The following is a 25306-nucleotide window of genomic DNA, read 5'->3' as shown; positions in this document are numbered from 1 at the left end:
GAAATGTTACTTTAGGCCTACACTACAGAAGGGGAAATAAATTTTAACTTTGAGAAACATTTTGGGGTTAGAATTTCTTTTCTTTTTCTTTTTACTATTAGGCACCCTGTGTATAAATAATAAGTTGATTCTCTCTCCTGCCTGTCAGATGTTTCCCCCTTTCCCCTCAGTGGGATGGCCAATGGTCTGTTGGCATCTAGAAGAAGTCCGTGGGTAGCTGCAAAATGTGTAGCCTTTGTTGGCTCAAGCACAGCTACAGAGATGATAATGTATGAAAGCGCTTTCCCTCCAAGTAACGACAAGCAATGCGTGTGTGTATACATGTGCGTGTGCGTGTGCGAATGGAGCGTCCCTGGGCACTCTCTCAAAATTCCAAATGTGCAAACTGGCTCAAAAATGTTGGGGACCCCAGAGCAGATTATAAGAATACACAGTTAGATGGATCCCTGCCTCTGGTTTACAATCAAAAAAGTCACGAAACACCAGGAAAGGGATTGGAAAAAAAAAGCTTGTTGGTGAAGCTTGATTCCATTGCTGAGGTGGGTGGAAGTATAGCTGTTCTGGTCACAGGGTGGATTTCATTTAAATCATAGAATCATAGAATAGCAGAGTTGGAAGGGGCCTACAAGGCCATCTAGTCCAACCCCCAGCTCAATGCAGGAATCCACCCTAAAGCATCCCTGACAGAGGGCTGTCCAGCTGCCTCTTGAAGGCCTCGAGTGTGGGAGAGCCTACAACCTCCCTAGGGAACTGATTCCATTGTCGTACTGCTCTAACAGTCAGGAAGTTTTTCCTGATGTCCAGCTGGAATCTGGCTTCCTTTAACTTGAGTCCGTTCTTCCGTGTCCTGCACTCTGGGAAGATCAAGAAGATCGTGATTTAAATCACTACTCAGAAAGACTCAATTTAATCATGTGACTTCCCCCACCCCTCAAAAGTGCACTCTATTCATTGATTTTTTTTTTGAAAATTAGCACTTAAGAAGTAAGGGGTTGATTCTTTGTACATAGATTTGCAAAGGAACAACGGGGTTGTGATCTCTGCAGACACAAATTCAGTTTTGAGAACTGTAAAACCAAGCAGCATCTGTGATAAGGTCTTCTCGATAGAAAAATTGCCCAATAATCTTCCAGAAACCTCTGGAAGAGCATGACCTTGTGAATGGATGAATGGAATTCATTTACCCAAAAACGTAAACGTTGCATGACTATACAGCCTCATGCTACATAATTAAAAACTAATCCTTATTCCATGTTGAATAACCTTTGGACTATAATGTATCTTAAATAGAAAACTATCTTTAGATAGATTTTTTCTCCAAAAGCATTTTATTTAATAATAAAAAAAATCCGATTTATTTTTTAGAAAAATCTGATTTTGGGGATTTTTTTTAAAAAAAGTCATTGATTTTTTTTATAAACTCTGGAAGGAAATGAACTCCGGTTTGCGCTGCGTTGCTTGTTCTCCCGGGCTGGCGTATTCTCTGCTGGCCTGCATCTCTCTTCTCTTCTGAAGTTCCTCTTAATTGGAATTCACGCTTGATCTGTTTCTTCTCCCATCTGATCAAGCCCTTCTGGTGGCAGCTGAGGGAGGGAGAGAGGGAGCAACCCTGTGAGGTAGATCTACAGGCTCCCATTGTACAGCCAGCATGGCCATTGGGCAAGGTGGCTGTGGCTGATGGGAGTTGTAGTCCAAATACATTCGGTTGGGCAAGGACGTTCTAGATCGAAAACATGTGGAAAACAGAAGGGTTAACACATGCAGTACAGAAAGAAAGGGTTTTTGCACAGAGTATCTCCGTGCCATTTGGGCAAACTCAACATGTACTTGGTAGTGGCTGGAAAACTGTCTCACTGTTAGCCTAGCTGGGCTTATGTTAGAATAAACCACACTTTTTTGGGTGAGGGAAAATGTGGTGGCATTTGTTTGGATACTTGGTTCCCAGTTGTTGCGACTGGAGGCCTGTTCCTTCTGGCTGAAGGGCAAAGCTCAGGTCTTCATCCTCCCGGATTTCCTTTCAGAGAGAGACTCCCTGCCCTGACCAAATGCACAGTTACAAGATGGGGGATACTTGGCTCAGCAATACTACAAACGAGAAGGATGTTGGAATTGTTGTAGATCGCAAGCTGAATATGAGCCTACAGTGTGATACGGCTGCAAGAAAGGCAAATGCTATTAATAGAAGTATAGCTTCCAAATCACGTGAGGTCCTGGTTCATCTCTATTCGGCCCTGGTTAGGCCTCATCTAGAGTATTGCGTCCAGTTCTGGGCTCCACAATTCAAGAAGGACGCAGACAAGCTGGAGCGTGTTCAGAGGAGGGCAATGAGGATGATCAGGGGTCTGGAAACAAAGCCCTATGAAGAGAGACTGAAAGAACTGGGCAGGTTTAGCCTGGAGAAGAGAAGATGGAGGGGAGACATGATAGCACTCTTCAAATTCTGGAAAGGTTGTCCCACAGAGGAGGGCCAGGATCTCTTCTCGATCCTCCCAGAGTGCAGGACACGGAATAACGGGCTCAAGTTACAGGAAGCCAGATTCCGGCTGGACATCAGGAAAAACTTCCTGACTGTTAGAGCAGTACGACAATGGTACCAGTTACCCAGGGAGGTTGTGGGCTCTCCCACACTAGAGGCCTTAAAGAGGCAGCTGGACAACCATCTGCCAGGGATGCTTTAGGGTGGATTCCTACATTGAGCAGGGTGTTAGACTTGATGGCCTTGTAGGCTCCTTCCAACTCTGCTATTCTATGATTCTATGCCCTCGGAGCCACGTCCTGACACTCCTCCGCTGGACCATTTTTTTTTTACCCGCCAGAGCTGACTTGGCTGATTTGGCCTGCTGCCCCTCTTGAATGTGAGGGATGCCCTGTCAACACGGAGCGTTGCGACGAGTCCCGGTACATCTGACGTTGACGCAGCCGGTGTGCGGGGAAGGGGAAAAAGCTGGTCTGGGGGTGCTAAATTCAACCAGAGCTGACTCAGTTTGACCACTGCCAGGCATGGAAGGATACTGATAACTGCGGAGGAATTTGGGATGACTCTGTAGCTATTTAGAGCCTTGTTTATACCGTGTGGCATTTAATCGTAAGCAGGAGATCCCAAGGATAAATAAATAATCCCAAGGATAAATAATAATAATAATAATAATAATAATAATAATAATAATAATAAAGGATCACCCCCATGACCTCCCCAAAGATCTTTTTTCTCTTCGGAGGCTTTGAGGCTTTGTAAAAAAAAAAAAAAAAAAAAAGCCATCGCTGAGGCTGGTTTGAGGAGACAATAGTTATTTTCAGAGTTTGGGATGAAACAATGGGAGGTGCTTCTACTCGAGGTTTTTTTATTGCGCCATGATCCTGCCCGGTTTAAGGAATCTTACATGGGAGCAGGGGGGCGGGCGGATGACATCTTCTTCCACCCATGACTGTATTGTTTTTTCCCCAACAGTTCTTCCACCTTTTTTCTTTCTGCAAAGAATCAATTATAGAATCATAGAATCATAAAATCATAGAATAGCAGAGTTGGAAGGGGGCCTCTAAGGCCATCGAGTCCAACCCCCTGCTCAATGCAGGAATCCTTAATGCTGGTGTAAGTCTGCCTTCACCAATCACCCTTGGCCGTGCTGGCTGAGGATTGTGGGAGCTGTTGTCCAACGCAGCTGGAGGACACCACAGAATCATAGAATAGTAGAGTTGGAAGGGGCCTGCAAGGCCATCTAGTCCAACCCCCTACTCAATGCAGGAATCCACCCTAAAGCATCCCTGACAGGTGGTTGTCCAGCTGCCTCTTGAAGGCCTCTAGTGTGGGAGAGCCCACAACCTCCCTAGGTCACTGGTTCCATTGTCGTACTGCTCTAACAGACAGGAGGTTTTTCCTGATGTCCAGTGGTCCTCTGCTTTAGATGCCGAACGAAGATCATCACAGATGAAGACCTTTAGTTGTATACCTAAAATGCTGTACGCCTTGGAATGTAATCCGTGAAGAGACGTGTGTTTTGTGCAGGGACACTCAGAGGGCAAGAAAGGGCTGCCTGTTGAGGCTCCTCTCAGTGGCAAACCTGGGCTTGCTGCCACATAACTACAACAGCTCAAGCAAATATGCTTACAGGTCCCTGAAGGGGAGATGTGCGACAACGAAAAAGCAGATGATGAATAGAAAATTGAGACCTCGATACTTGAGGGAGCGCCTGCCCGAGACCTGAGATCTGTTGGAGGACCCCTTCTCCGTGCCCCAATGACGCTAGACATATGCTATGGTGGGATGTGGGAGAGGGCCTTCTCTGTTGTGGCACCCTGACTGTGGAATGCCCTTCTCCTGGAGACCCGACTGGCGCTGACACTGGCTTTATTTCAGCACCAGGTTAAGACATGGCTTTTTAACAGAGCCTTTGATGGCTAAATCCACCAAGCCTGCACACTGTCTTGTTTTAATTGGATTTTACTGTTTTAAAATTTCGTATGGCTTTTAACATATTATTAGTTTAATTTGTTTTAGAATTGTATATTTATTGTTCTATTGTATATTTATTGTTTTTGTGAACCGCCCAGAGAGCTCCGGCTATTGGGCGGTATAGAAATGTAATAAATAAATAAATAAATAAATAAATATTTATATGTATGGTTTTATCTGTATGCCGCCCTGAGATACTTGAGATATAGGGTGGGATATAAATGTTTAAATAAATAAATGATGGAACAGGAAGCACATGGGCTTCTACTTCCTGTTCCCTGGACAAGTTGTATTGGCAAAGGCCAACCTTAATGCTGGTGTAAGTCTGCCTTCACCAATCACCCTTGGCTGTGCTGGCTGAGGATTGTGGGAGCTGTTGTCCAACGCAGCTGGAGGACACCACAGAATCATAGAATAGTAGAGTTGGAAGGGGCCTACAAGGCCATCGAGTCCAACCCCCTGCTCAATACAGGAATCCACCCTAAAGCATCCCTGGCAGATAGGTGTCCAGCTGCCTCTTGAAGGCTTCTAGTGTGGGAGAGCCCACAACTTCCCTAGGCAATTGGTTCCATTGTTGTACTGCTCTAACAGTCAGGAAGTTTTTCCTGATGTCCATCCGAATCCAGGTTCCTGTCACTTGAGCCCATTCTTCCGTGTCCTGCACTCTGGGATGATCGGGAAGAGATCCTGGCCCTCCTCTGCGTGACAACCTTTCAAGGCCTTGAAGAGTGCTCTCATGTCTCCCCTTAGTCTTCTCCAGGCTGAACATGCCCAGTTCTTTCAAGGCCATTGCGTCCAACCCCCTGCTCTGTTGTGGAAGACTGGTCTAACTGCTGGTGATGTAGGGTGCCACGCATCCCTGCAAATAGGAAATCCCTGCACAGCTTCCACTGCGTACATGCATGTACTCCCATACTTATGGATCATAGAATCATAGAATAGCAGAATTGGAAGGGACCTTCAAGGCCATCGAGTCCAACCTCCTGCTCAATGCAGGAATCCACCCTACAGCATACTAAGCATACCCTACAGCATACATCACACTAAGTCACTTCTCCCTACATGCAGCTCCTTGGTCTTCTTGACTCCTTGGTCTTCTTGTACCTACGTGTCTTTGCAGGACCTCATAAACAATGGGGGCGGGGAGATGTGTCCTGAAAATCCCATTGAGAAATTCCTACATCCTCAGATAATTTTTGGCTTTTTTACAGGGCTGTGCACATAATCCCCGCTTTGTGGCTTTGGGAACTCAAGAAGAAGGGAAGCCTGCAGCTCACCCGCGTGCCTTGTCTCTATCCGTCCACACGCTCGGAGGCCCATCTTTCCCAACGACAGACTCGGTACGTAGACCTGCTTCTCACCTGCATTTGGCCCATGTGCCGTGGCTCCACCTTCCCGTTGTGCTTTCTGGATGAGTGCGTCTCTGACCCTTCATGCTTTCTTGCCTAGATTTACCGAGTGTAGCTTTATAGCAGCCTCTTCGTTCCTGACTGGGGATGATTGGAGATGTAGTCCAATCCATTTGGAGGTTGGGGAAGTCTGCCTTCTAGGATAGGCGTCCGTTTGCGGAAATTTTAGCTGTGAGATCTAGCGTTGCCAACTTGCAATTGTAAGTCTGCCTTAGGATGTGGTTTGAGCAGTGGGGTGCGGGAAACGGTGTATTGCGTTTTAAAAAAGAAAAACAGGTTGGGAAGTGGAGTTTGCCGGTCTGCCGTGGGGGAGGGGCAAGCCTGACAGTTTTGGGGTGGGTCATGGGGAGAGATCTGGGAGATCAGGGCACGGTCCAGTGACATGATACCCAGCACCAAGTCTCAGGCAAAACTACTGAATAGGCAGTGAAGATGCCTGAACTCTTCGGTGCGGTGTAGACACTGAATTGGGAGGGTGAAATCTTGTCATTGGTCCTGCACATGTAATTTGTTTTGTGTGTGGAAGAAGCTTTCCCATTCTACTCTCATGTGTCATCCTAGCTGCATTGTGAGGTAAAGCTGGAGGTTTCTAATCTCACACCATGAGACTCAAGCTGAAGGAAAGATCATAGAATCATAGAATCATAGAACAGCAGAGTTGGAAGGGGCCTACAAGGCCATTGAGTCCAACCTCCTGCTCAGTGCAGGAATCCACCCTAAAGCATCCCTGACAGATGGTTGTCCAGCTGCCTCTTGAAGGCCTCTAGTGTGGGAGAGCCCACAACCTCCCTAGGTAACTGGTACCATTGTCATACTGCTCTAACAGTCAGGAAGTTTTTCCTGATGTCCAGTTGGAATCTGGCTTCCTTTAACTTGAGCCTGTTATTCCGTGTCCTGCACTCTGGGAGGATCGAGAAGAGATCCTGGCCCTCCTCTGTGTGACAACCTTTCAAGCATTTGAAGAGTGCTATCATGTCTCCCCTCCATCTTCTCTTCTCCAGGCTAAACAGGCCCAATTCTTTCAGTCTCTCTTCATAGGGCTTTGTTTCCAGACCCCTGATCATCCTGGTTGCCCTCCTCTGAACACATGGGGGGGGGGGAGGAGGGAGGCCCAGCTTAAAGTCCGGCTTTGCAGCAAACTGAGGCTGGCAAGTGTGTCTTCCCCCAAGGTGGGCTGTCCCGTATGGGCACCAGCTGTGCAGACCGAGAGCATCCCAGCCACGCAAGCAACCCGACTTGGGTTTCCTCTCCCTCCTGCGAAATTTGCGCAGCGTCATGCTCCTTTGCCTCTGCCTCCCCGCCCCCCCCTCCCGATTCCCTCCGCTGCTGGGCTGAGCCCCAAGGCCTGCAGTAGCAGATCATAAAAGGTCAGTTTCTGAGCAGATCCTAGCCATATATGGCCAAAGGCAGCATCTCTTCTGCAAGCTGCCTACAGAACTGATAAGTTTCTTGCCTGGAAGGAAGCGCCCGTCGGCCCACACAATCTCGTTCCTGTTAGGGAACGGCTGGCTTGCACATTCTTTGGATTTGCAGCGCTCCAGTCTTGAGGGGTCTGTTTGCACTGGGATAGCGAACTGCCTCTTGTCAGTTCCTCAGTGGCACGGAGCGCCTTCTACAAACTCCGGTTGGTGGCCCAGCTACGCCCCTCTCTGGACAGGGATAACCTGGCTTCAGTCGTCCATGCTCTGGTAACCTCCAAGTTAGATTACTGCAATGCACTCTACGTAGGGCTGCCTTTGAAGACGGTTCGGAAGCTGCAGCTCGTGCAAAATGCAGCGGCCAGATTGATTTCGGGAACCAGAAGGTTCGACCATAGAACACTTGCTCTGGTCTGCTTGCACTGGCTGCCTGTATGTTTCCGAACCCAATTCAAGGTGCTGGTTTTGACCTATAAAGCCTTACACAGCTTGGGACCACAATACCTGACGGAACACCTCTCCCGACGTGAATATACCCAGTCACTACGTTCAACGTCTAAGGTCCTCCTCCGGGTGCCTACTCCCAGAGTGGCTCGGAGTGTGGCAACGAGGGACAGGGTCTTTTCGGTGGTGGCTCCCAGGCTATGGAACGATCTCCCTGATGAGGCTCGCCTGGCACCAACGCTATCTTTCCGGCACCAAGTTAAGACTTTCCTCTTTGCCCAGGCATATGGCAGCACGTCTTAATCACCCACACGTTTAGTTTTTTAATGGTTTTTAATGCTTTATGTGTGTATGTTCTGTGTTTTAGAATTTTAAATTTTGTATACACGTTTTTATCTTAATTTTAGAATTTCTGTAAACCGCCTAGAGAGCCCTGGCTATGGGGGTGGTATAGATGTGTAATAAAATAAATAAATAAATAAATAAATAAATGGTCCCCTTTCAGAAAGAATGTGCCACAGAGATTGCAGTTCCACTGAAATGCACCACCCTAGGGCAGAGGGAGGGGGTGGAATCAGAGGACTTCCCGTGGAGGGACAGGGGCACCAAAAGAGAATCACATGAGCAAAGCAGGGGACCGTGAGCCACTGTCTGAGCGAGGACAGGTCTTGCGTTCGAATCCAACCCTTTTGCGTAAGGGAGCCGTTTGTGGAAAGATTGCCTTAGAGGAGGGGTGGGGAATGTCTTACACCGAGGGCTGGATTCCCTCATGGGGCTGTTTCCCCCAACCTGGCACACTCCAGATGTGTTGGACCACAATCCCCAGCATCCCCTAGCCAGCATGCTGGGAGTTGTAGTCCAACGTTTCTGGAGGGCGCCAGGTTTCGGAAGCTGGCAACAGTGGGTGAGATCAAAGCCATGTAATTCCCCTGTTTATACATTTCCATCTGCACACCCCAGTATTCTCTCTCTCTCTCTCTCTCTCTCTCTCTCTCTCTCTCACACACACACACACACACACACACACACACACAGACGCAGACCAGTTAGGCTTGAAAAAAGGCCTCCCATTGGAGCCATTGATATTGGGTGGGGATGTTGCAGGGCATATGGAAAGAGAAGGGTTAACCTTTCTCTCCTCAGCAGGGGGAACCCCCCCTCCCCTGCAATTAGTCTGGAAAAGACCTCCCAGTGGCTGCAGATGGGAGGCTTTTCTTGAGCGGAATTGCTGTGCGTCTTGAGGAGAGCAGCTTGACAATGGCTCCAGTTCAGCTAAAGTGGTGCTGGGCTCTCCCTGACTGGAGGCCTTCAAGTAGAGGCTGGGCAGGGGTGTGTGCTCTAGCTGTGGATTTCTTGCATTGAGCTGGAACGGGGTGAACTGGATGCCCCCTGAGGCCCCTTCCAGCTCTGTGATGGTGCTGCTACTCACTTTCCCCTGCAATGTGCCGCCGCAGTGGGAGTGCAGGGAGCATTCCTGTGGGCCTTTTCAGTTTGCGAAGGAAAAGAGTTCAGCTTGTCAGACCTTGCTGGCATCCAGGATGAACTGAGAGCACAGCCTAGAATGTGCTCCAGAACCCTTTGCAATGGACAAGGATTTTCTATTTATAAGCAGAGCCCTGATGATGGATGAGACATGGGTCCATGTAGTCCTTCACTCTATTCACACAGCGGCCGACCAGCTGTCGACCAGGGACCAACTAAGCAGGACAAGGTGCAACAGCACCCTTGCACCCATGTTCCCCAGCAACTGGTGCACACAGGCTTACTGTGGGGGTTACTTGGCTCAGCAATATTACAAACGAGAAGGATCTTGGAATGGTTGTAGATCACAAGCTGAATATGAGCCAACAGTGCGATATGGCTGCAAGAAAGGCAAATGCTATTCTGGGCTGCATTAATAGAAGTATAGCTTCCAAATCATGGGAGGTACTGGTTCCTCTCTATTCGGCCCTGGTTAGGCCTCATCTAGAGTATTGCGTCCAGTTCTGGGCTCCACACTTCAAGAAGGATGCAACCCACTTCCAGCTGCAGCTGGCCAGATGCCCCAAAGGGAAGCCTAAAAGCAGGGCATGAGCACAACAGTGCTTTCCCCTCTCATGACACTAAAGAATGCAGAAGAGCTGTCCAGTATTGCATCCATTTCTGGGCTCCACAATTCAAGAAGGACGCAGACAAGCTGGAGCGTGTGCAGAGGAGGGCAGCCAGGATGATCAGGGGTCCGGAAACAAAGCCCTATGAAGAGAGACTGAAAGAACTGGGCAGGTTTAGCCTGGAGAAGAGAAGATGGAGGGGAGACATGAGAGCACTCTTCAAATACTTGAAAGGTTGTCACACAGAGGAGGGCCAGGATCTCTTCTCGATCCTCCCAGAGTGCAGGACACGGAATAACGGGCTCAAGTTAAAGGAAGCCAGATTCCAGCTGGACATCAGGAAAAACTTCCTGACTGTTAGAGCAGTGCAACAATGGAACCAGTGACCTAGGGAGGCTGTGGGCTCTCCCACACTAGAGGCCTTCAAGAGGCAGCTGGACAACCATTTGTCAGGGATGCTTTAAGGGGGATTCCTGCACTGAGCAGGGGGGTTAGACTCGATGGCCTTGTAGGCCCCTTCCAACTCTGCTGTTCTATGATTCTACTGCCTTTGAATGTATGAACTCCATTTAGCTGTCTGGTCAATAGCTACAGACCACCCTGCACCATGGGTTTGTGTAACTTTTTTATTCCATCTGGGCTAGTGGTCATCGTGACTTCCTTCCTAGCCCATGCCGGGGGTGGTGGTGCTTGCCTTCAGAGATCTTCTTGAAAGGCAGAGAAAGGGAAGTCTATCCTTCTTGCAGGAACCTGGTGGCTTTCCCAGGGCCGCCGTATCAGTAGGGCGTAGGGCCCAGGCTGCCTGCGGCGGGGAGTTAATCATTGACCCGGGACAGGGGAATTCTGTCTCTGCAACGGCAGGCAGCCCGAAGAAGGGTGATTTTTCTGACATCCTTTCTGGTTGTGATTTCCATATTTGGAAATGTTTAGCCATGCTCTGATCTTTTGGAAGGGGAGGGGAGGTGACTCAGGGCCTGGTGGAAGCAAGATTTGAATTCCTGGAGTCAGGATACGTCTATTTTCCCCCTTTCTTTCTCTCTGTCTCTCTCTCTCTCTCTTCCTTTTTTCCTCCGGTTGTGGTCAGTTTTCGAGTTCTCTCGCTCCCGGAGCTGGTTCCAAATTCGTTCCGCTCTAGGACGCGGCGTCCTCGGGGAGGGAGAGGAGCCGGACTTGAGTAAGTACGCACTTATTGGCATAGCAAATGGGTTGGTGGCCGTGACGGTTTGTTGGGTCAGGAGGTTTGCATCGAGCCCTTGAAAATGCGCCGTGCCCTGCGAGGTGGCGGGGTTGCCGGAGGGTGGGTGGGATTGGCTACACTAGAAGTCCCCCTGCACACACAGGGTTCCTCCCCACGGAGACTTGGGACCTCTCTTGGGATTGGGAGTAGGTGCCTGCCATGTATTTTATTTTATTTTTCGCGGCCTAGTATCCCAGGCCATCCAGGCTGCCTCCATTTTCGTTGTTCCTTTTGGTGCATTTGGTGAATCGAAGCAGGACTTGAAATGGCCGCCATGGTTTCTGTCACATTTCCCCAGGGAACACAAGCTGCTTGGTCATTTATGAGTTTGTTTCGCTTCAAGGAGTTAATATTTATCTCTGATTCATTGGAGAATTGAGGAAATTGAGATCTCAGCTGGCACAATTTCATCCTCTCGTTTGCCTTTCCGCTGCAATTGTGTTTTGTTTTCTTCCTTTTTTTTTTTTACTCTCCTTGCTTTTTGGTGCACCGTTTAAGAATCTGGTGTGATCCTGAAGTTCGCCAGCTTTTCTTTCTTCCCTCTCTTTTTCTTTTCTGAACGGAAACGGCTTTCCAGCCGGTGGAGTCAGCGCAAATGAATCTGAAATTGTTTGGCATCCTGGCTCACGTGGGGGAAATGAAAACATAAGGGCAGCCCCCTTCCACCCACCCCGTTCACACCGACCGTGACTTTGGCAGTAGATTCAGGACATATACAAGCATTTTCAAACCGCGTGTAATTCCTGCATGGAACACCCTGGCATGAAATGTGATGATGCTTATAGACTTTGGTGTCTTTTCAAAGAGAAGTGGTCTTTCCTATTGTAGTCATTAAGATATCTAAATGGAGCCTCCATGTTCAGAGGCAGTGTACACCTGAATACCAGTTTTGGGGAGGCAGAGAGTGAAGGACGGCTGGATGTCATTGTCTCCTGCTACTGGGGAACTTGGAGGCATCTTTTAACCATTGTTGGAAGCCAGATTCTGGCTGGACATCAGGAAAAACCTCCTGTCTGTTAGAGCAGCATGACAATGGAACCAGTGATCTAGGGAGGGCGTGGGCTCTCCCACACTGGAGGCATTCAAGAGGCAGTTGGACAACCAACTCTCAGGGATGCTTTGAGGCAGGTTCCTGCATTGAGCAGGGGGTTGGACTTGATGGCCTTAGAGGCCCCTTCCAACTCCACGATTCTATGATTCTGTCTTAGAGAGTCCTGCTTGTTCTGATCCATTCAGGCTGTTTTAGGGTCTGTATGATTTTAAATGCTGCATGATGAGCACTTTCCCCCACAGTGTTAAGAGAAGCTTCACCTGTAGAACTTCAGTCTTGTGCAGCACTGCAGTGAAAGGGATAGGAACCCCTTCAGGAAGAAAAGCGATTACCCCGGGCTGCGCTAGACTCCATCGCCGTTCGTATTGTCCTGTTGGTTTATGTCTCCTCGTCACCGCCAGTGTGCACAAATGCTTCGCGGCAAAGATAGATGGGAGATAATAGAACATGCCTTTTGGCTTCAGGGTGATGCTGCATTCATGGGCATGACTCTCACCGCTCCAAGGGACCCTGGGGATTGTAGTTCCGTGTGGGGCTATAGCAGCTTTCACCAACCTGTCGCCCATGTATGGAACCAGATCTCCCAGAATCCTCCAGTTGTTACGTCAAGCTGTTTACCTGTTAGGACTGATGTCGGTTAGTTGGGTGCGTGGGAAGGAGACGAGGAAGGCAGGGTGGGCAAACTCCGGGCCACTTCCTTCTGCCTTTGGTCTTGCTTCAACCCTTCCGGTCACCTGTTGACGTCAAAGTCAACAAAGTTGGATGCTTTTGCAAGGGGATTGGAGAGATTCAGGGAGGAGAAGGCCTTGAAGGGTATGTGCTACCTCCAGTAGCAGAGCCAATATGTCTCTATGCACCCGTTGCTGGGGAACATGGGTGGGAGGGTGCTGTTGCATTATATCTTGTTTGTGAGTCCCTGGTCGACAACTGTGTGAACAGAACGGTGGGCAAGGTGAGCCTTTGGTGTGATCCAGCGTCCGGGCTGTTCTTATGAACGTTCATCAAGAGTTTTTTGTGAACAGCCCCGGAACCTTTGGCTGTTGGGCGGTATAAAAATGCAATAAATAATAATAATAATAATAATAATAATAATAATAATAATAATAATAATAATACCGTATTTCTTCGATTCTTAGACGCACTTTCCCCCCCATATAAACATCTCTTAAAAACGGGATGCGTCTTAGAATTGCGGGCGCAGTTATTATTCTTAGAATCAAAGCTTTTTTTTCTGTTGGTGGTACTGAAATTAGTGTGCGTCTTACAATTGATGGTGTCTTACAATCGAAGAAATACGGTAATAATAATAATAATAATAATAATAATAATAATAATAATATTGCCAAGGGTTCTGGTGCACGTGCTCTCTTCTTATGTTCTAAAGCTATTTTGCAGCCTCGGATCGGCTGTTCTCTCGTTCCTCACTTGAGAGGTGGGAGGAAGCCATATTGGGTCAACCTCTTCTGAGATGCCAGCTTTGTTTTGGCGCCTTGGCCTCTGAGGGCCTCTGAGCGTGTGCAGGGTGTCTTTCCCATGGGGGAGAAAAAAAGTGTTTTTTCCCCTGCTCCACTTCCTTGAAAAATTATTATTATTATTATTATTATTATTATTATTATTATTATTATTATAGAATAGCAGAGTTGGAAGGGGCCTACAAGGCCATCGAGTCCAACCCCCTGCTCAGTGCAAGAATCCACCCTAAAGCATCCATGACAGACGGTTGTCCAGCTGCCTCCTGAATGCCTCTAGTGTGGGAGAGCCCACCACCTCCCTAGGTAACTGATTCCATTGTCGTACTGCTCTAACAGTCAGGAAGTTTTTCCTGATGTCCAGCTGGAATCTGGCTTCCTGTAACTTGAGCCCATTATTCCGTGTCCTGCACTCTGGGAGGATCGAGAAGAGATCCTGGCCCTCCTCTGTGTGACAACCTTTTAAGTATTTGAGGAGTGCTCTCATGTCTCCCCTCCATCTTCTCTTCTCTAGGCTCAACATGCCCAGTTCTTTCAGTCTCTCTTCATCGGGCTTTGTTTCCAGACCCCTGATCATCCTCATTGCCCTCCTTAACCATGGTGGTTAAGCGTTTTGAGCTAAACCTTATGGCTTAGCGTGTCATGTGAACCATGACTTAGCCTGTCCTGTGAACCATTCCTAACCATGGTGGCTACGTAACCACAATTTAAACACACTCACTAACCATTTGCTGCCAAAGAGTTAGCAGCGGCCTAACTATGGCTTGGTGTGTTGTCTGAACAGGACCTGTAAGAGGTTCCAGTTCTCTTGCAAGCTAAGCAAAATCAAGTCTCCTAAACCTGAACCGCTATTCAGCGCAGCAGCAAAGCAGAGTGGAACTCATTTGCGGCATTTAGCAAGACTCGCCTGTACAAATGGGAGTCCATGGCTTTGGCTCGCCTTGGTGGTCAGCCCATTTGTGAAGGCTTCCTCTCCTCCAAACCCTCTCACACACGGGGTGGGGGGGACTTGCAGAAAGGGAGGGGCCGAGCTCCACCTTTGCCCTGCAGACTTGGAAGCGGGGAGAATTCGTTCTCGCCCCTTTGTGTATCGTCAAAGCATGGAAACGACCCTGCTGTTACCCCAAGTTCCAGAGGGCTGCAGACGGGAGGAGAACAGGGCATTTGGGGCTTTGGGGGTAGCCCAAAGCATGGAGAGAGCTGCATGGCATTGGGACCCCATCCCTGCCCCCCCCCCAGATCAGTGGTAGGGAAAACGTTGGGCTCTGTGCGCAGTGCGTTGGTCATGTTGGCTGAGAATGATGGGCGTTGCAGTCCAGTGTATTTGGAGGAGAGCAGGTGTGGGGAGGCAACCGTTGCTGCTTTGTACGGACTCCTGTCCTCATTTCACATCGTGTGTGCCGGCGGTAACGGGAATCGGTCTTTCGGCAACGTCCTTTAACATATGCAAGAAGGGAGGTGAGACGCTTAAAGATGCTGGATCAATAAATACAGTCTTTTGCGAGTAGCTTATTTCAAATCTGTGGAGATTAGATCCTGTTTGGTGCAGTTGCCCTGCCCTACCCCGGATGTGTGGGTCATTTTCTTTGCGGATGGGGGCCTTTGTCGGATGTTTCCAAGCGCTTCATTTTGGGGAGCGAGTGTGGGTCTGCGGAAAAGAACGACCAGGCTGCTACCATCTTTTATTTCACTGCCTCTCATGGGTGAGGTTGCTTGCGAGGGACACAGCGTACAATTTCAAGGCTGACTTCACTGGTAGGCTGGGAACATGCCTGGACTTTTTTTCTCTTTTCTTTTTAATTCTCCACCGAGGCGATGCAAATCAAATCTGAATTTTGCCCCTTGAAAGCTTGCAAACGGACTGACGGAAGACGGCAATTTGATCCGCAGGTAACATTTCGGTTGCTTCAGCCGTGGCACTCGGAGAACTTCAGTCATGACTTACCAGTCTTCCCCCAACCTGCCAACGTGTTGGACTCGAATTCCCATCATGCTAGCAAGAGGTGATGCGAGATGTAGTGCAACATACATTGCACATACATCCGTTGTCGTACTGTTCTAACAGTCAGGAAGTTTTTCCTGATGTCCAGCCGGAATCTGGCTTCCTGTAACTTCAGTCCATTATTCTGTGTCCTGCACTCTGGGAGGATCGAGAAGAGATCCTCACACAGAGGAGGGCCAGGATCTCTTCTCGATCCTCCCAGAGTGCAGGACACAGAATAACGGGCTCAAGTTAAAGGAAGCCAGATTCCAGCTGGACATCAGGAAAAACTTCCTGACTGTTAGAGCAGTACGACAATGGAATCAGTTACCTAGGGAGGTTGTGGGCTCTCCCACCCTAGAGGCCTTCAGGAGGCAGCAGGACAACCATCTGTCAGGGATGCTTTAGGGTGGATTCCTGCATTGAGCAGGGGGTTGGACTCCATGATCTTGTAGGCCCCTTCCGACTCTACTATTCTATGATTCTATGATATCTGAAGTTCAGGCTGGTATGTACGATGATTACCACCAAGTTGATGACACTTAAGTGCAGTGAATACCAGATAAGCCTTTGTGTACATCTGTGATTCTTATCATTTTCTGGGCAATTGATTGTCCTTCCAGGTGCTCAGGACCACTTTCAAGCAGCCTGGTTATCAGCCACACCTGCAGTTGCCTCCTCTTCTACTTGCAGACACAACGGCATCAGCCTTTGTGCTTCTGGGCCTTTGTGCTATGGAATCCCCTTTATGCCATGCGACTGTAGCTGCTCCCAAAGTTTTCACATTAGCGCTATACGTCTACAAGAGGCCTTTTATTCTTTCCCCTCCTCTAAAAGATATAGATGCAAACATTTTGTGTGTATGTGTGTGATATAGTTTACTGGGAAGTAACCACTTGCAACAAACCTTTTCATACCTTGTAGAATGGTTTGTGATGCAAATCACCTTTGACTCCTAGCCTGTGAAGTGGATTCGGGGTACTGGTGGCTGCTGGTACCCCAGTTCTAGCGACGTCTTTCCCAATGATCCCGCAGATCTGCCCCCCAAGTGGGTCAGGAACTCATGTCCACAAGATATATTAAAGGCACCATCCTGGGCGTGTATAGACAGAAAAAATTCCTACAACTTCAAGGGCGTTGTGTGTTGTACAACTTCCCCCCCGTCTAAACATGCATAGGATTGTGGCCTTAGCGTCTTTTTAGGCCCAAGTGTATATTAACTTCTTCTGGAAGCCAATTTGATAAGTCTGTTAAAACCCAGACATCAGTAATAACTGGAAAGAAAGAAATGATAAGAATATTTGCAAATCTGTCCGAAACAATGCCCTCCCTTCCCACTAATTCGGCGCATATCTGAAGTCCGAGGCTCGCACTTTTGCAATATAGGTTAAGGGTTAGGGCTTGGCTGTCCAACTCATTCGATTGGCCTCCCTTGACTTAGCCTCGCAGCAAGAAAGCCAGCAAGCAAGGAACGGGCCGAACGGCCAACCTCCCTCGTCCGTGAATGTTGATATTACTTATTTACCACTTTATTGCTAACAGCCCCATAAATGTATATGGCACTTAGCAAACAGAGGAAAGGCCAAAATCTCTGTCCTGGGAAATTTACAGCTCCAGAGTAGATGAAATGGGCTAGCCAGGTGGAGGGTGAGAAAATTGTCGAAGCGTCTGAAGGTGCGATAAAAGAGATTTCTGGGACAAGCCGTTTGGATGTAGAAGAGGAGGTGTAGATAAAGGGGGAAGGAGTGGTCTTAGACACTGAGGGAATACAGGCCTTGTGCTCACGGCTCCACATGTGTCTGGCTTGCATCACGGCTGGGGGCCTCACATGCTTTAATGCTTCGCCATACAAGAATACCCGCACATAGAAAGCTAGTGTATCAGGGAGACAGTTAGGCTAGTGTTTTCTCTCCGACACATGGGTGTTTAATGTGCATTTTCGGTGCCAGATTACTGTGTGTGTTGTGTTATTTTTAAAATTGCTCCAAATTTCCTCACAGTCAGATGTACAAACGCCCTTCAGCACACTGTTATGCTGCTGTATGCTCTCTCTCTCTCCATGTGTGAGTTTTAAAGAGACAGACAGCAAAATAGGAAGGCTATGTGTGAAAATGGAGTGGGGGAGAGAGCGCTAAAAAGAGGTCTCTGAAAAATAGAGAATAGATGGACATTTTTAAATGGTATGCCTCTGTGAAAAGACAGAAAGATCATGTCTAGGATGAGCGGGGGGCACTGGGTGCAGAAGGTATCAGTGGATTAAATGAGAGATCTGCTGGGTTGTACACCCTTTTGTTCATTTTCGAGGTAGTGGGATTTCATTAAGCGAGACAAGCAGATGTATGCAAAGATCCTTCATTTGCACAATTGCCAAAAAAAAAAAGAAAAAAAAAGAAAGGGGGGGGAGGTTCCTTCCTGTACAATATAATTAAAATTTTATTATTGTTAGGCGTGGAGAATATATGAAATATTTTGGGAGGAACTAGAATTCCTTGGTAGAGCACCTGTTTTGCATGGAGAAAGCTTCAGGTCTGATCCCTGAGATCTCCAGTTGAAAGAGTCTTGGGTAGCAGGACAAGGAAAGATCCCTGCACAAGACCTGAAGGCGTGCTGCCAACCAGAGTCAGCAACACAGAGCTAGGCACGAGTTGGGATACGAACATAATAAGCAATGCTCTGCTGGCTGTAGTCCAGCACTCTGTCCACACAGTGGCCAACTAACTGTTTACCAGGGACCCACAAGCAGGACACGGGTGCGACAGCACCCTCCCGCCCATGTTCCCCAGCAACTGATGTTTATTTATTTATTTAAAATATTTAGATACCGCTCCCCATTCAGAATTTCTGAGCGGTGGGCAAAATAAAACAGGATGAAAACACATTAAAAGTTCATTTTAAAAAGAAACAAAGTGCAAAACTGTTTTTGCACTTTGTTACTTTCTACTGTTACTTTCTACTGTTACTTTCTACTGTTAGTTTTTCCCTACCCTGTGCCTGCTTACCCTTCCCTGTACCTGTTGGCATTCTCTTCCCCTCCTTATTGTTTTACTATGATTTTATTAGATTGTAAGCCTATGCGGCAGAGTCTTGCTATTTACTGTTTTACTCTGTACAGCACCATGTACATTGATGGTGCTATATAAATAAATAATAATAATAATAATAATAATACAAAATAAACCATGGCTGGTCGCTGAGGGAAGGCTCCCTGGAACAATGAGGTTTTCAGGAGGCACCGGAAGGAATACAACGTTGGCGCCTGCCTGACCTCCAGAGGCAGGGAGTTCCGTAGGAGGGGGGCCACCACCGTGAAGGCCCTTCCCCTGGTGGACTACAATCAGAAGGTGGGTCTATGTGGAACCACCAGAAGCAGGCCCTCGGATGACTTCAGTAACCGGGCAGGTTGGTAGGGGAGAAGGCGCTCTCTCAGGTATTCAGAGATAATAAATACTGCATCTGATGCTGGAGGTAATATATACACATCACGACTAGTTGCTTTTTGTAGCTTTAGCCTCCACGAATGTGTCTGAAGCCGTCCAAGGCCATCACTGTGTCTTGCGGTAGTGAATTCCACAATTTAACGACGTGCTGTGCGAAGGGACTTTTGGTGTTGTGCCGAAAGACCTTCCAGCACAGGGAGATTTTTGACATTCCTTGTTTTATTGCCACTGCGCTTTCTCGGAAGGGAAACCCGAGGCCTCGAGCGGCACGTGTCTGGCGTTAACGGCTTGCCGCTTTGACCTTGGCCAAGCGCCTGGTGGTCGCTGCCGCCTCTCAGGGCCGCCAGACAGAATAGATAGCTGCGAAGGGCAACGTTTACTGGTTTATACCTCCTTCTGCACAAGCAAACACAGCTCTGCCCCCTTTCCCCCCATTACACGGGATCTCTAGGACAAACCAAGATGCAAGAGGGTTGGTTTTCCTTTTCCTTTTGAAAAGAGCAATTAGTGTATCACTAATAAAGGTTGTATTATTAGTGTATCACTAATAATATCTATAAATTACAATAATATCTGCAAAGGTCTTTTGACTATGCGGCTCATTTTCCAAGACCACTCATGGGGTTACTTATTATTACTTATTTATTTATTTATTACATGTATATACCACCCCATAGCTGAAGCTCTCTGGGTGATTTACATAGATTAAAAACATTGAACGTTAAAAATCACTATACAAAATTTTACACCATAAAAGCACTTTAAAAAAAAAAAAAATTAAATATATACTCATACACACAAACATATTTTAAACAACTATAAACTCTCAGCAGATCCGGGGTCAATTACAAACTCAGCATACGCTGATAAATGCCTGGGAGAAGAGAAAAGTCTTGACCTGGCGCTGAAAGGCTGACGATGCTGGCGCCAGGCGGGCCTCGTCAGGGAGGTCGTTCCACAATTGGGGGGCAGGAGAATAGCCCTCTCTGAAAGCTAAGAGCTGTTTCTCTTGCAACTACTGGGCAAATGAAGTTGCGCTCAGCAGTTGCCCCTTCTCCTCTCTCCGGTGGCAGGAGGTGAAGCGCCTTCCCTGCGCGTGGGCCTCCTGCCATAGGAGCTGCTGAGCATGCAGTGAAGCCACGTGCCAGAGCCACAGCCAGGGACCAGATGACGTCCCCACCACTTTCAAAGAATCATAGAATAGTAGAGTTGGGGCCTCTAAGGCCATCGAGTCCAACCCCCTGCTCAATGCAGGAATCCACCCTGAAGCATCCCTGACAGATGGGTGTCCAGCTGCCTCTTGAAGGCCTCTAGTGTGGGAGAGCCCACCACCTCCCTAGGTAACTGGTTCCATTGTCGTACTGCTCTAACAGTCAGGAAGATTTTCCTGATGTCCAGCCGGAATCTGGCTTCCTTTAACTTGAGCCCGTTATTCCATGTCCTGCACTCTGGGAGGATCGAGAAGAGATCCTGGCCCTCCTCTGTGTGACAACCTTTCAAGTCCTTGAAGAGTGCTATCATGCCTCCCCTCAATCTTCTCTTCTCCAGGCTAAACATGCCCAGTTCTTTCTGTCTCTCCTCAAAGGGCTGTCATCAACACCCCTCCCCAGTTTTATTTTCCACCCCTGATTTAATGCTTTATTAGCACATAATAATAATTGCCTTGGTCTATGAGACCCCCATCTCTTCCATTACTATATTTTTTGCAGTTCCAGCTGGGAACTCCATGAGCAGGACATGCATGAATTCTCTCTTGCCGGCCAGAAAGATGTAAATCCGGAAACAAAACGGCTGGTTTAAGAACTGATTTAAATCAAATTCCCAGTGTTCTAAGATGCATATTTCCTGAACAAGCATGCATGAAAATGAGTTGCCATAGGAATTGAGCATATCAGCTTTCAACGGAAGAGAGCCTGTGCGCTACTGAAGAGCATTATCCAAAAACTCCGGATATATGCAGCCCACAGGACTTTTGCACTACATAATTTATAGCTACTTAGAGGGTGCTTCTAGGCAGATGGCACAGAGCACCAATAAATCATTGGTCATTGGCTGGAAGTGACAAGTGGAATTGCAATTGGCTTTCCGCACTATCCGAAGATGTTTTGCATTTTTGTTGTGAAACCACCAAATAATCAGGGGGGAGGGGCAGAGCTCCCCGGTCATCGGGGGACCCCAGGTGGGCCGCATTTGGCCCACGATCCTGACGTTGAACACTCTTGGATTAAGGAGCAGTGGATGCAGGTTTAAGAGGTCGTGATTGTTTATATCTTTACATGTTTCATAGAATCATAGAATAGCAGAGTTGGAAGGGGCCTACAAGGCCATCTAGTCCAACCCCCTGCTCAATGCAGGAATCCACCCTAAAGCATCCCTGACAGATGGTAGTCCAGCTGCCTCTTGAATGCCTCTAGTGTGGGAGAGCCCACAACCTCCCTAGGTAACTGGTTCCATTGCCGTACTGCTCTAACAGTCAGGAAGTTTTTCCTGATGTCCAGCCGGAATCTGGCTTCCTTTAACTTGAGCCTGTTATTCCGTGTCCTGCACTCTGGGAGGATCGAGAAGAGATCCTGGCCCTCCTCTGTGTGACAACCTTTTAAGACTGCTATCATGTCTCCCCTCAATCTTCTCTTCTCCAGGCTAAACATGCCCAGTTCTTTCAGTCTCCCTTCATAGGGCTTTGTTTCTAGACCCCTGATCATCGTGGTTGCCCTCCTCTGAACACGCTCCAGCTTGTCTGCATCCTTCTTGAATTGTGGAGCCCAGAACTGGACACAATACTCTAGATGAGGCCTAACCAGGGCCGAATACAGAGGAACAGGACCTCACGTGATTTGGAAGCTATACTTCTATTAATGCAGCCCAAAATAGCATTTGCCTTTCTTGCAGCCATATCGCACTGTTGGCTCATATTCAGCTTCTCACATCAGTCCGTTGGTTTCTGTTCACCACTCTGCTGCTAAGATCATCTTCTTGGCTCGCCGCTCTGACCATGTAACTCCACTTCTGAAATCTCTTCATTGGCTTCCAATTCACTTCAGAATCCAATATAAACTTCTCCTGTTGACCTTCAAAGCTTTTCACTATCTAGCTCCTTCCTATCTCTCCTCTCTCATCTCACACTATTGCCCCGCTCGTGCTCTTCGCTCCTCTGATGCCATGTTTCTCGCCTGCCCAAGGGCCTCTACTTCCCTTGCTCGGCTTCGTCCATTTTCTTCCGCTGCCCCTTACGCCTGGAACGCTCTTCCAGAACATTTGAGAACTACAAGTTCAACTGCAGCTTTTAAAGCTCAGCTAAAAACTTTTCTTTTTCCTAAAGCTTTTAAAACTTGATTTTGTTCTGACTTTATACTGTTAGTTTTACCCTACCCTGTGCCTGTTTACCCTACCCTGTGCCTGTTTGCATTCTCTTCCCCTCCTTATTGTTCTGCTATGATTTTATTAGATTGTAAGCCTATGCGGCAGGGTCTTGCTATTTACTGTTTTACTCTGTACAGCACCATGTACATTGATGGTGCTATATAAATAATAATAATAATAATAATAATAATAATAATAATAATAATAATTTAAGACAGGTGTAATGTGGTCCCCCATAGGTGTACCAGTGACCAGCCTGGCTGCCCTATTTTGAACTAGTTGAAGTTTCTGGACTAGGCACAAAAGTAGCCCTATGTAGAGCACATTGCAGAAGTTGAGCCTTGAAGCCTTGAAGTTAAAGACTACCGTCTTTAGGTCTTCTAACTCTAGGAAGGGGCGCAGCTGGCATATTTGCCGAAGCTGATAGGAGGCACTCCTGGCCATTGCATCTATCTGGGCTGTCATTTGGAGTGACGGATCCAGGAGCACCCCCAAGCTGTGAACACAGTCTTTCATAGAATCATAGAATCATAGAATAGCAGAGTTGGAAGGGGCCTACAAGGCCATCGAGACCAACCCCCTGCTCAGTGCAGGAACCCACCCTAAAGCATCCCTGACAGATGCTTGTCCAGCTGCCTCTTGAAGGCCTCTAGTGTGGGAGAGCCTACACTTTCAAGGGGAGTGTAACCCCATCCAGAACTGGTTGACACACCTCCAAACTCAGGTTGTGGCAATCCCTGATTGCCTCCAGGACACCTCCTTTCCCAGTCCTATCTGTGGACAGACGAGCCCCCGCTAGCTCAATGCAAAAGGGTGTGATTCCCATGCCGATCGCCCCAGATTCAGTCCCTTTGAAAGATTTTGGGTAGGGGGGGCTGGGAAAAGCTCCTTTTCCCAGTGACCCTCCAAGATCTCAGGCATTCAGAATAGCCAACGGATGGATCAACGGTCTGGTGAGAGAGAAGGCAGTTTCCTATACCAGCCATGAGAGGGGGAAGCCCCCACCCCTCAGCCCCTCTATTTTGGCAGAACGCCTCCCAGCCGCAAAGGCACGCATGTCGCCTCGATGCCCTGCCGGTGAACTTCCCTGCGGCATCTGGCCGGCTCCCATCCGGAGGCGGGATGATGCGCTCCGTGCGCCGTTGGGTTTGAACCCTTTCTAGTGTTCTCGAACCTGAGATTCGTACAACATGACCTGCATTGACTGGATGTTGTACATCTTATCTGTGCTCTCTGGCTGTGCGCAGAGCTATATATAACTTCCCTCAGTGGGAGGTATTTTGGCTGATACACTCGCAGTTATGAGCTGCGGCGAGAGATTTAAAAATATCTCGCCGAGAGCACACAGTGACAGAAGCTGTCGAGAGAGGGGGCGTGGCGGAGACCACGGAAAGAGGTGCAGGGAGGAAAGAGAGAGAGAGAGAGAGAGAGAGAGAGCACTTGCTCGTTGCTTTTACTCCCAAATGGTTTGTTTGGTACTTATATCTTCTGGCAAGATGTGCGCCGCACATTGTTCCCTCCTGCCAGAAACGTTTTCTGCTTCCAGTCGGGGGAACAGCTGTCTGTCTTTTCTTTCCTCCTAATTCCCACTTAACTGGTTTTGATCTCGGTGGACACCATTAAGGGGCCTTTGGAGGCAAGGAAATGCAGCCTCGCATGGCGGGGTGTGTGTGTGTGTGTGGTGTGATGCTCCTGGCTTCGCTGACAGGAGACACGGCGCATGGTGGGAGGGAAGGGGCGGAGCGCAGCCCTGCCCGGCTTCTCAGATGGCGGAGGATGGATGGATTTGTTTTGAGAGGACTGAGAAACCCGGCTGTGCCTCCATAGACAGCTTGCTTCTAATAAGCACATTCCAGGGCATCAGTGTTGGATGCGTTATAGGGTTCCCTTGGCTCTAATAATTTCAACCAGAAGGTGCTGCAAATGTACTGGGAGCAGAATCATAGAATCATAGAATAGCAGGGTTGGAAGGGGCCTACAAGGCCATTGAGTCCAACCCCCTGCTCAATGCAGGAATCCACCCTAAAGCATCCCTGATAGGTGGTTGTCCAGCTGCCTCTTGAAGGCCTCTAGTGTGAGAGAGCCCACAACCTCCCTAGGTAAACTGATTCCATTGTCGTACTGCTCTAACAGTCAGGAAGTTTTTCCTGATGTCCAGCTGGAATCTGGCTTCCTGTAACTTGAGCCCGTTATTCCGTGTCCTGCACTCTGGGAGGATCGAGAAGAGATCCTGGCCCTCCTCTGTGTGACAATCTTTTAAGTATTTGAAGAGTGCTCTCATGTCTCCCCTCCATCTTCTCTTCTCCAGGCTAAACCTGCCCAGTTCTTTCAGTCTCTCTTCATAGGGCTTTGTTTCCAGACCCCAGACATTTCAGGATTGGGGGAGACGGGGGTTAAACCTCAGTGGCAGAGCATTTGCCTTGAAGGACAGTGTCGACAATACTGGGCTAGATGGACCCCAGGTCTGACTCAGAATCAGGCAAGTTCCTAGCTTCTTAGGTCCTTAAACAAGAGTGCGTGCTCAGAATCAGATGATCTATGGCTTTTCTTTTTAGGATCCTGGGTCTGCACTCTTGCTTCACAACCACCCCAGTGTGGCGCCCTTCCGATACATCGGTCCCGTGGCACGTGACCCTAATGAGAAAAATAAGTCCAAGATGGGTGGGATTGTTAAAAAAGGGAAGATACGGAACTGATGAGCCTCCCGGTAGTTTAGCTCAAAACTGTACCCGCTTGCCGGATGGTCTTCTGTTTTCTTCATTCTCTTGGACAGCTCTGAAGGCATAGAGGGTTCAAATTGCTTTCAGGCTCTCACTAGTAACTGAATCTGATCCACTCAGCTGTAATTGTATCATGGATGCTCAGGAGTTTGGGCATTGGTAAAAATCACTGGGGGTGATGTGTGTGGGGGGAAAGAAGACCCTGACTATTAGGGCATTGGACTAAGAGGAATTAGGGTG

The 25306-nt window shown here is 48.2% G+C and overlaps 1 protein-coding gene across 3 annotated transcripts in view; it reads left to right on the top strand.

Annotated features, from left to right (window-relative positions):
• The window catches only part of LPP (LIM domain containing preferred translocation partner in lipoma), a 378416-nt gene that overhangs the window by 36605 nt on the left and 316505 nt on the right, over positions 1-25306 (top strand). For 2 of the 3 annotated variants that reach the window (XM_063131781.1, XM_063131780.1), the window contains exon 2: positions 5662-5790. The gene's annotated coding sequence lies outside the window, so the exon portion shown is untranslated. Of the gene's footprint in view, positions 1-5661; positions 5791-10774; positions 10986-25306 lie in introns of those variants that run through there. The other variant, XM_063131782.1, reaches the window with a different exon arrangement.

Source organism: Elgaria multicarinata, chromosome 8 (genome assembly GCF_023053635.1).
Source record: "Elgaria multicarinata webbii isolate HBS135686 ecotype San Diego chromosome 8, rElgMul1.1.pri, whole genome shotgun sequence".
NCBI classification, from domain to species: domain Eukaryota; kingdom Metazoa; phylum Chordata; class Lepidosauria; order Squamata; family Anguidae; genus Elgaria; species Elgaria multicarinata.
This window is presented reverse-complemented; position numbering and strand designations above follow the sequence as displayed.